This window comes from Oncorhynchus tshawytscha, linkage group LG17, assembly GCF_018296145.1.
Source record: "Oncorhynchus tshawytscha isolate Ot180627B linkage group LG17, Otsh_v2.0, whole genome shotgun sequence".
NCBI classification, from domain to species: Eukaryota; Metazoa; Chordata; class Actinopteri; order Salmoniformes; family Salmonidae; genus Oncorhynchus; species Oncorhynchus tshawytscha.
Window position 1 is genome coordinate 2,902,814 of NC_056445.1, and position 16,671 is coordinate 2,919,484.

A 16,671-nucleotide genomic window follows, 5' to 3' on the forward strand; every position below is an offset into this window, starting at 1 on the left:
TGTTTCTCCATGCAAAATAGATTTTGGGTTTACAATTCAATTAAGCTGCTTTATTTTAGGAGTTTAGTGAAGACGGGTCTTTTTTTTTTTACCCTTAGGACAACTGGAGTATACAGAAATGTAAGACTACACAAGGGTTAATCCATTTTAGAATAAGGTCGTAAAGTAACAAAATGTGGAAAAAGGGGCTGAATACTTTCCGAATGCATTGTATGTATCTATACTGAACAAAAATAAAACGCAACAGGCAAATATTACAACGATTTTACTGAATTACAGTTCATATAAAAGGAAATCTGTCAATTTAAATAAATTCATGACTTCAACGCACTGGCGAAAAAGTACTGAAAAATGTTCAGCTTTCAGAAATGTTATACAAATGCTTGCAACATGGGACCATGCAGAAATATGAGGTAATGAAGGCGGATGAATGGCACGACATTGGGCCTCAGGATCTCCTCACGGTATCTCTGTACATTCAATTGCCATAGATAAAATGTAATTGTGTTGTCCGTAGCTTATGCCTGGCCATACCATAACCCCACCGCCACCATGGGGCACTCTGTTCACAACGTTAACATCAGCAAACCACTCGCCCACACGATGCCATATACACGTGGCCTGCGGTGGAGGCCGGTTGGACGTACAAGCAAAATCTCTAAAACGACATTGGGAGGCAGCTTATGGTAGAGAAATTAACATGACATTCTCTGGCAACAACTCTGGTAGACATTCCTGCAGTCAGTTGCAAGCCAATTGCAAGCTCCCTCAAAATTTGAGGCATCTGTGTTATGTGACAAAACGGCACATTTTAGAGTGGCCTTTTATTATCCACAGCACAAGATGCACCTGTGTAATGATCATGCTGTTTAATCAGCATATTGATATGCCACACCTGGTTTTTAGACAGACAGACCTATCTATACATATATACACACACACACACCGCCCAAGCCAAACTGGGAAAGTCAATAAACATGTCTGTGGAAATTTCATGATCTGTTTGTCACGCGCAACAACGGGATACTGCTAGCAGCATTTTAGCCACAGACTTATGTGCAAGCTGTCTTGTCTGTTTTACACATGTGCAATGAGCATAAAACGATGCATTTATAAGGCATTGTCAACTCGTTCTCATTTTGAGAAATAAGCAGTTTTTATCCAGATAGGCCACTTGATTTCAACATCTAAACCAAGTGAACAGGCTGTTATTCAAACAGTTGAAGACAGACAGGAGGGTGTATCCATAACAGTTCAACTGTTCCAGCAAGTGAGTTGCCCCCCCACCCAAATCAGAACAGACTCAATTCATCAGGGCCTGGACTCTGCAAGGTGCTGAAAGCATTCCACAGGGATGCTGGCCCATGTTGACTCCATTGCTTCCCACAGTTATATCAAGTTGGCTTATTGTCCTTTGGGTGGTGAACCATTTTTGATACAAACGGGAACTGTTAAGCGTGAAAACCCCGGCAGGGTTGCAGTTTTTGACACAAACCGGTGCACCTGGCACCTACTACCATACCCTGTAAATAGGCACACTTGCTCATTCACCCTCTGAATGGCACACATACACAATCCATGTCTCAATTGTCTCAAGGTTTAAAAAATCCTTCTTTAACCTGACTCCTCTTCATCTACTCTGATTGAAGTGGATTTAACAAGTGACATCGATAAGGGATCATAGCTTTCACCTGGATTCACCTGGTCAGTCTGTCATGGAAAGAGCAGGTGTTCATAATGTTTTGTCCACTCAGTGCATACAAGTTGACAAGTCTTGAAATATAAAGATTAGGTGGCTACTTACTTGAACATGGGCTGGTGCTTTAGAGATTGTTTATGAGACCCGTGTTCATTTTCTATAAGGACTGCTACAATAAGTTGGTCATTATTGGGGATTGCATTGCGCATGGTTCTGGTCATTTTTATTAACAAAAATGGCAAAGACAGACTTGAAAGCCAGATCAGTGAGTGATTATTTTAAAAGGGAGGTATATATTGTGAATCACTAATAAGTTAGAAAATAAAAAATAAAACATTGAGATATGTAGGCCATATCGCCCTGCAAACAGCTCTGGGCTCCTGAGTGGCGCAGCAGTCTAACCATCACGTACATGATGATTTTGTACCCCCACACCAGACGCTATCAGGACACGCAGCTTGAAATATCAAAACAAACAGCCATTTATATTAATTTGAAGAAAGGTCGAAAAGCATTAAACATTTATGGTAAGTTTTTAAAACATTAATGGTAATTTAGCTAGCTAGCTGTTGCTAGGTCATTTGTCCTGGGCTATAAACATAGGGTTGTTATTTATCCTGAAATGCACTAGGTCCTCTACTCCGACGATAAAACAGTAAACCAAATTAGTTTCCGACTGGAGTGTGGACCTAAATTCACCACCCATGTGGGTATATGCTCCTAAAAACCAATGATGGGAAAGGCCGGATTTGCAACGTGTGGAGTGTCACAAATATAATCGATTTCTATTTTAGAGCCTGGCCACACAGACGCTTGCTGACGTGGGCGAGCAGTGTGGGTGCAATGATTGAATAACATGTGTACATTTATTTTGCAACGCTTGTGGACGCGATGTGTCCGATCTGGTCAGCATGTTAGGCACTGCATCTCAGTGCTAGAGGCTTTACTACAGACCCTGGTTCGATTCCAGGCTGTATCAGTACCGGCCATAAATTGGGAGTCCCATAGGGCAGCGCACAATTGGCCCAGGGTCATCTGGGTTAGGGTTTGGTCAGGGTAGGCAGTCATTGTAAATAATAATTTGTTCTTAACTGACTAGCCAAGTTTAAAAAATAAACAAATACATTAATTTAAAAAACTTACATATTAAGCTGAAAAAAATCTTGGTCTACCGAGTCTTTTCTTCTGACCAATCAATTGCCCGACATTTTAAAACATGTATTTTTCCATTTATAGGACACACCCTATGCTTTTTAATACAATTCTCTATACTGAAAAAAAACTATAAAATGGAAAACGTAACAATTAAAAAGTTTGCTGAGTTACAGCTCATATAAAGAAATGAGTCAATTAAAATGAATTCATTAGGCCCAAATCTATGAATTTCACATGACTGGGCAGTGGCACAGTGTGAGGGGGTAGGGCCGAGCCACTCTGAATAAGTTTGTACTCACAAAAGGGCTTTATTACAGACAGAAATATACCTCCGCACCTCAACTTTCCTCCCTCTGATGATTCCACAGGTGAGGAAGCCAGATTTGGAGGTCCTGAGCTGGTATGGTTACACATGGTCAGCGGTTGTGAGCCTGGTAATGATGTACTGCCAAATTCACTAAGACGAAGTTGGAGGCGGCTTGTGATAGAGAAAGTAACATTCAATTATCTGGCAACAGCTTTGGAGGACATTCCTGCCGTCAGCATGCCAATTGCACACACCCTCAAAAACATGAGACATCTGTGGCACTGGGTTGTGACAAAACTGCACATTTTAGAGTGGATTTTGTCCCCAGCACCTGTGTAATGATCATGCTGTTTAATCAGGTTCTTGATAAACCACACCTGCCAGATGGATGGTTTATATTGGCAAAGGAGAAATGCTCATTAACAGCGATGTAAACTAATTTTAGCAAAAAATGTAAAGAAATAAGCTTTTGATGCATATGGAACATTTCTGGGATCTTTTATTTCAATTCATTAAACATGGGATGAGCACTTTACATGTTGTGTTTATATTTTTGTTCAGTGTAGATGTACAGAGCTTGTCTAATGTTTTATGCACACTGTTTGATTAAATAATTAAAACACAAATGTCTCAAGAGGGAGCCAGAGATCAATCTAGCCTAACCAGAAGAAGAAAAACCTGTGCCCGAGCCTCCTCCCGCTGCTGGCCTTCACAGATTCTGCCGTTACGCTCATTTAATTTATAATAGTCTTTGTATGTCAAAATCATTGTCATGTGGTTAATATAATTGTATCTAAAAAAAATGACAAATCTAAAAAGTTACTTCTGTTGCCATTGCAACTACAGCGGAAGTCAGAAGTTGACATACACATTAGCCAAATACATTTAGATTCTGTTTCACAATTCCTGACATTTAATCCTAGCAGAAACTCCCTGTCTAAGGTCAGTTAGGATCACCACTATTTTAAGAACGTGAAATGTCAGAATAATAGTAGTGAGAATGATTTTTCAGATTTCATTTCTTTCATCACATTCCCAGTGGGTCAGAAGTTTACATACACTCAATTAGTATTTGGTTGCATTGCCTTTAAATTGTTTAACTTGGGTCAAACATTTCAGGTAACCTTCCACAAGCTTCCCACAATAAGTTGGGTGAATTTTGGCCCATTCCTCCTGACAGAGCTGGTGTAACTGAGTCAGATTTGTAGGCCTCCTTGCTCACACACGCTTTTCAGTTCTGCCCACACATTTTCTACAGGACTGAGGTCAGGGCTTTGTGATGGCCACTCCAATACCTTGACTTTGTTGTCCTTAAGCCATTTTGCCACAATTTTGGAAGAACGCGTCAGGTCATTGTCCATTTGGAAGACCCATTTGCGACCAAGCTTTAACTTCCTGACTGATGTCTTGAGATGTTGTTTCAATATATCCACAATTTCCCTGCCTTATGATGCCATCTATTTTGTGTAGTGCACCAGCCCCTCCTGCAGCAAAGCACCCCCACAACATGATGCTGCAACCCCCGGGCGTCACGGTTGGGACGGTGTTCTTCAGCTTGCAAGCCTCACCACTTTCCTCTAACACAATGATGGTCATTACAGCCAAACAGTTTTATTTTTGTTTCACCAGACCAGACGACATTTCTCCAGAAAGTACGATCTTTGTCCCCATGTGCAGTTGCAAACCGTAGACTGTTTTTTATGGCGGTTTTGGAGCAGTGGCTTCTTAATGTCGATATAGGACTCATTTTACTATCAATATAGATACTTTTTTACCAGTTTCCTCCAGCATCTTCACACGGTTCTTTGCTGTTGTTCTGGGATTGATTTGCACTTTTCACACAAAAGTACATTAATCTCTAGGAGACAGAACGCGTCTCCTTCCTGAGCGGTATGACGGCTGCGTGGTCCCATGGTGTTTATACTTGGGAACTATTGTTTGTACAGATTAACGTGGTACCTTCAGGTGTTTGGAAATTGCTCCCAAGGATGAACCAGACTGGGAGGTTTACATTTTTTCCCCTGAGGTCTTAGCTGATTTATTTGGATTTTCCCATGATGTCAAGCAGAGGCATTGAGTTTGAAGGTAGGCCTTGAAATACAGCCACAGGTACACCTCCAATTGACTCAAATGATGTCAATTAGCCTATCAGAAGCTTCTAAAGCCATTAAATAATTTTCTAGAATTTTCCAAGCTGTTTAAAGGCAGTCAATTTAGTGTATGTAAACTTCTGACCTACTGGAAATGTGATACAGTAAATTATAAGTGAAATAATCTGTCTGTAAACAATTGATGGAAAAATTACTAGTAGATGTCCTAACCGACTTGACAAAACTATAGTTGGTTAACAAGAAATTTGTGGAGTGGTTGAAAAACAAGTTTTAATGACTCCAACCTAAGTGTATGTAAACTTCCGACTTCAACTGTATGAAAAAAATTGCCTACATAAAGCCAACAAATAAAAACATTGCAGCCTGCAAGGAAGAAAATGTCTTGATAAAAAAAAAATATATATATATATCCTCAGTCTACTCATGGCATGTCTGCAACAATCTTGAAACATTGTATCAACTGTGTCCAGCTGAAGCTTGTGCTAGCAAACTTGCAACAGCTTATAAAATATTCTGGGCCCTCAGTTTCATGAGCTCGGGACAGTCACAGCTGTAGGCTATTTGTGCAAGAGATAACAAGTAAATCAGGTATTTTATGAAGTTTCCACTGTATTAGAGTATTACATTTCTCCCTTTCATGCCAAGTGGTTATCGAAAGGGAGAGCTGGAAATATTTTTCAAATACATTGAGGAACTACTGACTGTCATTCTAAAATGGATGTAAAAACAGACAGACATTCTTTACTCGCTGTTTGAGGTGAAATATGTTTTTGAGAAGCGCCACAGCACATTAGTGGTGGTGACAGAAATACTAATCAGACATCCCCAAATGGTAACATTTATAGGCCTACATTTGCGTGCAGGACAGGTAGCCTAGGCCTACTTCGATAGGTCTACTTCGATATGCGTAATCAGGTGTACGTCCTGATTCAACATTGACAAGAGCACTCCAAAGAAAAGACAATGAATCAATTGACAAAACTAATAAATGTAATAAAATAACCAAAACCTGTAGCATATAGGTTTGTGAGCTCTGCAAACAATGTGTGAACTCCAACAATGAGAACAGTAAACGACTGTAATAATAATAATAGTAATAATAACAACAGAACTAACAAAAATTACCATAACCAAACAAACATGGCTGATTAGAAATTATGGGAATTAACAGTAAATGCAGGCTACTAATGGAAATATGTAGTGGAGGTTCCAGGGGTCCCCAAACTTTTTATAGACCCGTACCCCTTTAAACACTCAACCTCCAGCTGCGTACCCCCTCTAGCACCAGGATGAGCGCAATCTCAAAGAGGCTCCCACGCTGAGGTCTGTCCAACGCTGGTCCGAGACTCCAAGACTGCTTCCATCACGTGGACTGGGATATGTTTCGTATTGCGTCAGATAACAACATTGACGAATACGCTGATTCGGTGTGCGAGTTCATTAGAACGTGCGTTGAAGATGACGTTCCCATAGCAACGATTAAAACATTCCCTAACCAGAAACCGTGGATTGATGGCAGCATTCGCGTGAAACTGAAAACGCGAACCACTGCTTTTAATCAGGGCAAGGTGTCTGGTAACATGACCGAATACAAACAGTGCAGCTATTCCCTCCGCAAGGCTATCAAACAAGCTAAGCGTCAGTACAGAGACAAAGTAGAATCTCAATTCAACGGCTCAGACGCAAGAGGCATGTGGCAGGGTCTACAGTCAATCACGGACTACATACAGGAAGAAATCCAGCCCAGTCACGGACCAGGATGTCTTGCTCCCAGGCAGACTAAATAACTTTTTTGCCCGCTTTGAGGTGCCACTGACACGGCCTGCAACGAAAACATGCGGTCTCTCCTTCACTGCAGCCGAGGTGAGTAAGACATTTAAACGTGTTAACCCTCGCAAGGCTGCAGGCCCAGACGGCATCCCCAGCCGCGCCCTCAGAGCATGCGCAGACCTGTTGGCCGGTGTGTTTACGGACATATTCAATCAATCCCTATACCAGTCTGCTGTTCCCACATGCTTCAAGAGGGCCACCATTGTTCCTGTTCCCAAGAAAGCTAAGGTAACTGAGCTAAACGACTACCGCCCTGTAGCACTCACTTCCGTCATCATGAAGTGCTTTGAGAGACTAGTCAAAGACCATATCACCTCCACCCTACCTGACACCCTAGACCCACTCCAATTTGCTTACCGCCCAAATAGGTCCACAGACGATGCAATCTCAACCACACTGCACACTGCCCTAACCCATCTGGACAAGAGGAATACCTGTGAGAATGCTGTTCATCGACTACAACTCGGCATTCAACACCATAGTACCCTCCAAGCTCGTCATCAAGCTCGAGACCCTGGGTCTCGACCCCCCCCTGTGCAACTGGGTACTGGACTTCCTGACGGGCCGCCCCCAGGTGGTGAGGGTAGGCAACAACGTCTCCTCCCCGCTGATCCTCAACACTGGGGCCCCACAAGGGTGCGTTCTGAGCCCTCTCCTGTACTCCCTGTTCACACACGACTGCGTGGCCACGCACGCCTCCAACTCAATCATCAAGTTTGCGGACGACACAACAGTGGTAGGGTTGATTACCAACAACGATGAGACGGCCTACAGGGAGGAGGTGAGGGCCCTCGGAGTGTGGTGTCAGGAAAATAACCTCACACTCAACATCAACAAAACTAAGGAGATGATTGTGGACTTCAGGAAACAGCAGAGGGAACACCCCCCTATCCACATCGATGGAACAGTAGTGGAGAGGGTAGCAAGTTTTAAGTTCCTCGGCATACACATCACAGACAAACTGAATTGGTCCACTCACACAGACAGCATCGTGAAGAACCTCAGGAGGCTGAAGAAATTCGGCTTGTCACCAAAAGCACTCACAAACTTCTACAGATGCACAATCGAGAGCATCCTGGCGGGCTGTATCACCGCCTGGTACGGCAACTGCTCCGCCCACAACCGTAAGGCTCTCCAGAGGGTAGTGAGGTCTGCACAACGCATCACCGGGGGCAAACTACCTGCCCTCCAGGACACCTACACCACCCGATGTCACAGGAAGGCCATAAAGATCATCAAGGACAACAACCACCCGAGCCACTGCCTGTTCACCCCGCTATCATCCAGAAGGCGAGGTCAGTACAGGTGCATCAAAGCTGGGACCGAGAGACTGAAAAACAGCTTCTATCTCAAAGCCATCAGACTGTTAAACAGCCACCACTAACATTGAGTGGCTGCTGCCAACACACTGACACTGACTCAACTCCAGCCACTTTAATAATGGGAATTGATGGGAAATGTAAATATATCACTAGCCACTTTAAACAATGCTACCTTATATAATGTTACTTACCCTACATTATTCATCTCATATGCATACGTATATACTGTACGACTGCATCCTTATGTAATACATTTATCACTAGCCACTAACTATGCCACTTTGTTTACATACTCATCTCATATGTATATACTGTACTCGATACCATCTACTGTATCTTGCCTATGCTGCTCTGTACCATCACTCATTCCTATATCCTTATGTACATATTCTTTATCCCCTTATACACAGTGTAACACAGTAGTTTTGGAATTGTTAGTTAGATTACTTGTTGGTTATTACTGCATTGTCGGAACTAGAAGCACAAGCATTTCGCTACACTCGCATTAACATCTGCTAACCATGTGTATGTGACAAATAAAATTTGATTTGTTTTTTTGCCATCATTGTAAGCCTGCCACACACCCCCTGTATGATACATTTATTAAACATAAGAATGAGTGCGTTGTCGTCACAACCAGAGCTCTTATAGGACCAGGGCACAATATAATATAATAATCAATCAATTTGCTCTTTATTTAACCATCTTACATATAGAACCTTATTTGTTCATAAAAAAATTGGTGCATAACTCACCACAGGTTAATGAGAAGGGTGTGCTTGAAAGGATGCACATAACTCTGCAATGTTGGGTTGTGCTTTTTACTGTAAGAAACTCGTCATCATGCAAGCGGTCAGACAAGTGAAAATAACAGTCAGTAAAGTAAACTTTAAGCTTGTCTCTCAATTAAAAACAACATGTCAATACTTTGCCCCTTGATAACCAGCGTACTTCAGTATGTTGTAAAAGTTTTACATGGTCGCTGCCCATATCAATGCATAGTGCAGAAAATACACGAGAGTTCAGGGGCCTTGCTTTAACAAAGTTAATAATTTTCACTGTAGTGTCCAAAACGTCTTTTAAGCTGTCAGGCATTCCCTTGGCAGCAAGAGCCTCTCGGTGGATGCTGCAGTGTACCCAAGTGGCGTCGGGAGCAACTGCTTGCAAGCGCATTACCACTCTACCATGTCTCCCTGTCATGGCGTTTGCGCCATCAGTACAGATAACACATCTTGACCACTGAAGTCCATTTGATGTCACAAAGCTGCCCAGTACTTAAAAAATATCCTCTCATGTTGTCCTGGTTTCCAGTGGTTCGCAGAAGAGGATGTCTTTCTTAATTGACCCCCCATAAACCTAACGGACATTTACCAGGAGCTGTGCCAGGCCCCCCCATGTCTGTTGACTCATCCAGCTGTAATGCATAGAATTCACTGGCTTGTATGCGAAGCAGTAATTGTTTCAAAACATTGCCTGCCATGTTACTGATGCATCATGAAACAGTGTTGTTTGATGAAGGCATTGTCTGTATAGTTTTTTGGGGCCTTTTCCCCCCATCATTGTTCACCATATAAGACGCCTCTAGCCCCTTCTTATGCAGAGGCCCATTATCAGCAACCATCACTCCTGTGTTCCAATAGCACGGTGTTAGCTAATAATTTTAAAAGGATAATTGATCATTATTAAAACCTTTTGCAATTATGTTAGCACAGCTGAAAACTGTTGTTTTGATTAAAGAAGCAATAAAACTGGCCTTCTTTATAGTTGAGTATCTAGAGCATCAGCATTTGTGGGTTCGATTACCGGCTCAAAATGTCCAGAAACAAAGCACTTTCTTCTGAAACTCATCAGTCTATTCTTGTTCTGAGAAAGGAAGGCTATTCCATGTGAGAAATTGCCAAGAAACTGAAGATCTCGTACAACGCTGTGTACTACTCCCTTCACAGCACAGAGCAAACTGTCTCTAACCAGAATAGAAAGAGTGGGAGGCCCCGGTGCACAACTGAGCAAGATAACAAGTATTTTAGTGTGTCTAGTTTGAGAACCAGACACCACAAGTCCTCAACTGGCAGCTTCATTAAACAGTACCCACAAAACACCAGTCTCCCAGAGACACCTCTTCACTGTTGACATTGAGACTGGTGTTTTGCGGGTACTATTTGCATTCTCATGTTTCAGAGGACGCATCACTCAAACTTTGCCTTTCCTGAGCCCGTTGGGGAGTTGCAGCGATGAGACAAGATCGTAATTGGATGACAAAATAGGGGAGATGAAGGGGTTAAAAAAAATTGTACAATTAAAAATTACAAAAAATATATTTAATTGGTTGGGATTTCGGTAAAAGCGATGAGTTTTCTACCCAAAGTTAAAGAAAATGTGATCCATTTAAGAAACAAGAGACATTAAATTCATAAAAAGGGTGTGGTGGTAGTAGGAACAGCAGCATCTAATGAGCAAAACTTTCACACTAACTTATGGTAAAGAATGCCAGTAACTTCAATGTCTAATTTGTCTGAACAGGGGAAAATAACCATCACCAGATTCACAGAGAGAACATTACATTAGGTTGTCAGACAGAACTAATATCGTATACTGGTTGTTGGGATGGAATGTGTGTGGAGGGCCTGTAGGTGGCTATTGATCATTTTATTCGATTCCTCATGTCTAATACATTATTATGAAGAATTATGCTCAAAATCATGTAATAGTACAAAACAGATGTTAGGTACTATATTTATTGAAGACATGAATCCTATAAATTAAAAATGGCCAATTTGGGTGCAATCAATTAGCTTAATTTCTCAGAGATCCAATTATATTTAAACAAAATAATGTTTCAGGAATGCTAATCTGAAGGGTTTCTAACTCCAGACTATTTTAAAACAATCTGAGATGGTGTGCGTCTAAATCCTCTTCCTTGTGCACTTTGAGGTGGAATGACTCATACAGAAATGGATCGGCAAACTATAACAGAAGATCTATGTCAAAACATTGACTATCAGTCTTAGGTAAATTCCCCATTCCCCCAGTGTTTTGTTAACCTATAAATTGTTGCTGTGCGTATGGATTTTTGCTGTATGGGGCTCAACAGCTTGCAGCTGTGTGTGTGCTGCCAGGCCGGCCAAACAAGTTGGCTCTGTTGTTGTTTGGCCCAGAATTGATGGGGTTACTCAATATCTTCATGTGACAAACAGGAGGAAGAGGTATCGTAACAACACTGGCCCTGTCAGTCTTCCTCTCCCTGCCCTATCATCCTCCTCCTCCCAAGCATCACACTTCCACTAAGAGAGCCATCAGTTATTCTTCTATAGGTCCCTGCTCGGGAGAAAAGAATGGCCCTTGCCTCCCAAACATCTCTTTACTCTTCATCATTTAACATCACTTTTTAGACCTCACATCAGTCTGTCTACCATTGCCCCTGATTCCATCTCCCAAAATCACCCCCCAGACTGTTACCGATTGGGAATTAAACCCAGGTTGTCTGCCAAAATACTATTTTAGTTTGCCTGCTGAACTATGGCCTAAGCATTAGAAAAAAGGAGCAAGCCACGTGAGCCTTCAGGTTTTATGAAAGGTAACTTATTATGAACATGGTTGTCTGAACAACATACAGCACACCTCCACGGCCATGCCACTATTTGGTACCCAGTAGAGCAGAAGAGAAACAATTTAACTTAGAGGTCACTTCCGCCCATCCAGACAATCGATATTGACCCAGATACATCCCAACACACACTCAGTGTGAGACTGAGTGTGTGTTAGTCGTGCAAGGGTCACCCGCACCCGCCCACAATTGCTAATAACCTATTAGCAACAGCCTGACTAGAAGTAAAAATCTGAGGCCTGCACAGAACCCTAACCAGCTAATACAGAGAATACGCTGTAGGCTACAAGTCAGTAATGGCAAAAATTGTAACAGGGGTGCCGGATGTGTTAGTCCACTTGTCTGTAGTATATACTGAACAAAGATATGAAACAACATGTAAAGTGCTGGTCCCATCTTTCATGAGTTGAAATAAAAGACCACAGAAATGTTCCATATGCACAAAAAACTTTATTTCTTTAAAATGTTGTGCACAAATGTGTTTACATCTGTTAATGAGCATTTATTTATCCTTTGTCAAGACAATCCATCCACCTGACAGGTGTGGTATATCAAGATGCTGATTAAACAGCATGATCATTACACAGGTGCACCTTGTGCTGGGGGGAAATAAAAGGTCACTGTGCAGTTTGTCACACAACACAATGCTACATGTCTCAAGGTGAGGGAGCACACAATTGGCATGCTGACTGCAGGAATGTCCACCAGAGCTGTTGCCATATAATTTAATGTTAATTTCTGTACCATACTTGGCAGTACATCCAACCGACCGGACCTCCACATCTGGCTTCTTTACCTGCGGGATAGTCAAAAGGGGGAAAAGGGTGGGGGTACACAGGAGTATCTGTTGGTATGGCTCCCAAATGGGTGGGCCTAGAGTGAATTCTGAGAGTTTTCAGACCCCTAAACCCTTTTCACATAAAATCAAATTGTATTTGTCACATACACATGTTTAGCAGATGTTATTGCGGATGTAGCGAAACGCTTGAGTTTCTATCTCAAACAGTGTCGTAATATTAAACATATTTCACAACACACAAATCTAAAGTCTAAAGGAATGAATTATGAATATATAAATATTTGGGCAAGCAATGTCAGAGCAGCACAGACTAAGATACAGTAGAATAGGATAGAATACAGTATATACATATGAGATGAGTAATGCTAGATATGTAAACATTATTAAGTGACTAGTGTTCCATTCCTTAAAGTGGCCAGTGATTTCTAGTCTATGACTATAGGGAGCAGCCTCTAATGTGCTAGTGATGGCTGTTTAACAGTCTGATGGCCTTGACATAGAAGCTGTTTTTCAGTCTCTCGGTCCCAGCTTTGATGCACCTGTACTGACCTCGCCTTCTGGACGTAGCGGGGTTAACAGGCAGTGGCTCGGTTAGTTGTTGTCCTTTTCTACATTTTGCTACAGACTTATTCTAAAACGGATTAAAAATATATATAATCCTCAATCTTACACACAACAAATAACCCATAGTTAAAGTTAAAATGTTTTTAGAAATGTTTTGCAAATGTATTACAAATAAAAAACAGAAATACCTTTACATAAGTTTTCAGACCCTTTGCTATGAGATTCAATTGAGCACAGGTGCATCCTGTTTCCATTGGTCATCCTTGAGATGTTTCTACAACTTGATTGGAGTCTACCTGTGATAATTTCAAATGATTGGACATGATTTGGATAGACACACACTTGTCTATTTAAGGTGCATGTCCGAGCAAAATCCAAGCCATGAGGCCCAAAGGAATTGTCCGTAAAACTTGCAGACCGTATTGTGTTGAGGCACAGATCTGGGGAAGTGTACCAAAGAAATGTATGCCGCATTGAAGGTCCCCAAGAACACAGTGGCCTCCATCATTCTTAAATGGAAGAAGCTTGGAACCACCAAGACTCGTCCTAGAGCTGGCCATTTGGCCAAATTGAGCAACGGGGGAGAAATGCCTTGGTCAGGGTGGTGACCAAGAACCCGATGGTCACTCTGACCAAGCTCCAGAGTTCCTCTGTGGAGATGGGAGAACCACCCAAAAGGACAACCATCTCTGCAGCTCTCCACCAATTAGGCCTTTATGGTAGAGTGCCCAGACAGAAGCCTCTCCTCAATAAAAGGCACATGATTGTTTTGTCTTTAGGCTATTCAACCCAGCCGCCACACACCTGCCCTTCATCCACACAATATTTAAAGTGGAACTGACAGCATTAACTACTTTGCAGATATGAAACAGACAAAAAATAATATCAGCCCAAAATATAAAATTCCAGTTTATGCTCCAAAACCAACTTCACGGATTATAACTGACTCAACATTCCATGACCTACACTAAGGCATTATTGTCAGAAAAGATGGATGCAGTTCAATGCATGAATAATATAATTCACCAATACATTTCTGGGTAGTCCCCAAAAATATTGCTATCAGGTTGTAAATCACAGCTGGCCTGGTACATAGGCTAGTGTATCTATTCATGTAGCAAGCTAAAAACATGGAGCCTAATACTCGCTAGATAGCTAGCTGCTACAAACACATAACACCCACTGAATATGACCGGTGTCAATAAAGTAGGCAAAAAAAGTAAGTCACGAATGCTCTAGAAAACATGTAAACAGCCTAACCAACTCTCATAGTGCGAGTAAGATGGTCAATGAGGTTCTCTCTCATTTGTGTCAGGAAAAAGCTAGCAAGCTAGCCAAGTTTAGCCAGTAAGCTTGGGTGCTTGGTTGAGACCAAGCATGGATTGGCAGGTCAGCTGCAGAAGGACGAGTAGGATACAATTCCCCAACATTTACCAGTGTAATTTTCATGGTCAACTAGCTGAAAAAGTTTGAGGGGGTTTATCTAATGGTCCTTCATTAGATTTTAGCACATCTTTCTCTGGCTAGCATTCGTTGTTGATCTTGATCTTGTTGATGTGCATAACTCAGGGAGAAAGAGCCAGCCTTTTCATGTTTGTTTCATCAATAGGACTGTACAGTTCCCAAATGGAAGAGGACTCCGGTGGTATTTGTAGAAATCCATTCAGGTGTATTTTGTGGCTTTTGGCGAATGCATTCTAATGATCTAAAGTCGCGCTGTTGCTACTGACTGTAAACACACAGTCCAGTTCAAAATGAATGATGGCAGGCCCTACTGCTGTAAACACAGTCCAGTTCAAAGTGAATGATGACAGGCCCATGTGGCAACTGGCTTGTTTTCATAAAGACCTATTGTAGCTCTGATTACGCAGACTGGTGCACCATAGCCAGATTCCACTCCTGTACGAGATAAAAACATTTATCTACTGCAGTGCCTATAAAATTGTTAAAAACGCACAGCTGCATTCCCACTCCATATTGCTATAGAATTTTCACAAATCCCTTAGAATATTTGGGAATTACATATACTAAGAATTTATGAAAATGTAAAAATGGCCATAATTGTTCGCTTGTCAGAATTTGCAGTTTTTTTTTTTTTAAAGGTGTCATATTCTTCCTGGGGTGTATATGAATAGATTTTAATAAGATTACATGTTGCTTAATGACCCTAAACCCACCTGCCCTGCAGATATAACTGCAGGTTATGAGTCAACCTGCCCTAGGGGTCAGGGTCCAGGGCAAAAAAAACCTCATAAGAGGTTAATTCCTGCATTCAATAGGCCTATAGGAGACTGAGAAGAAACGTGAAATTGGTGAAAGAAGGGGAAAACTATAGAAGAGAGAAGTACTGTTATGTCATGAGCCATCCAAACTATACGTGTGTTTAGTGGCAGTTTGTGACCGCCTGGAGCAGGGTTCATGAAAGTGCCACATGGTGTCAAAGCCCAACCCCCCAGGCAACCACAATCCCTCAACATCTGCACTGACTGTCCACCGCACATAAGCAGTCACGACGGTGCAGCGTACCATGCCTAAAAATGAGCATCGCATCACAAACAAAAATAAATCCCCGTACAGTATTCCCTCCCTCATTTTCAGAGCCACAAATTGACGGCAAAAACAGGTAATGGCGACAACACCGGTTGTTGATTCAAATCCTTACACATCCAATAGGCGTCCCGATTTGCCAGTTCTCGCTCAACGTATTATAACGTTTTGAGTGTCTGGGAATGTACTTGCAGCAGACACATGTAAAATGTTATAACTAGCTAACTACATCCATATGAAAATATGAACTGACGAAAGTTGGGCGTAGCTAGTTAGCGTCAACAAGCCACCAGTCAAATAAACGTTGCGTTCAAGCTAGTCAGTTAACTATAACCTCATACGTTAGCTAACGCTACAAATAAACAGGAACATTGCCATATAGCTAACTTATTTAACATGGCGCTAGTTGAGCGATAATTTGCTCACTTCCCAGAGCAAATAGTTAACTGTAACTAAATTAGCTAGTTAGTTTGCTAGTAGCCAAACCGTAATTCTCGTTCAGTCACACCCGTGTCTACTGTCTCTGGAAACGTCTGGACGCTGGCTAGCTGGCTAACCTTAGCTCGCTTGCTAATGTTGTTGGCCAGGCAGTGTCCTGGCGTTAGCTAGCAGGCTAACTTGGTACTCCAAGTCAAAACAAGTTTATTTTTCGAGCCGGTGGCTGGCTAGTTACCCACCCACCATCGAGGTGTCTTTTTGGGGTTGTTCCATGTAATTGTATTATCAACATTTT

The 16,671-nt window shown here is 41.9% G+C and overlaps 1 protein-coding gene across 16 annotated transcripts in view; it reads right to left on the minus strand.

Annotated features, from left to right (window-relative positions):
* LOC112216701 (DISP complex protein LRCH3) overlaps positions 1 to 16,671 on the minus strand; it is a 79,909-nt gene that overhangs the window by 62,804 nt on the left and 434 nt on the right. The gene's annotated exons all lie outside the window — the stretch shown is intronic.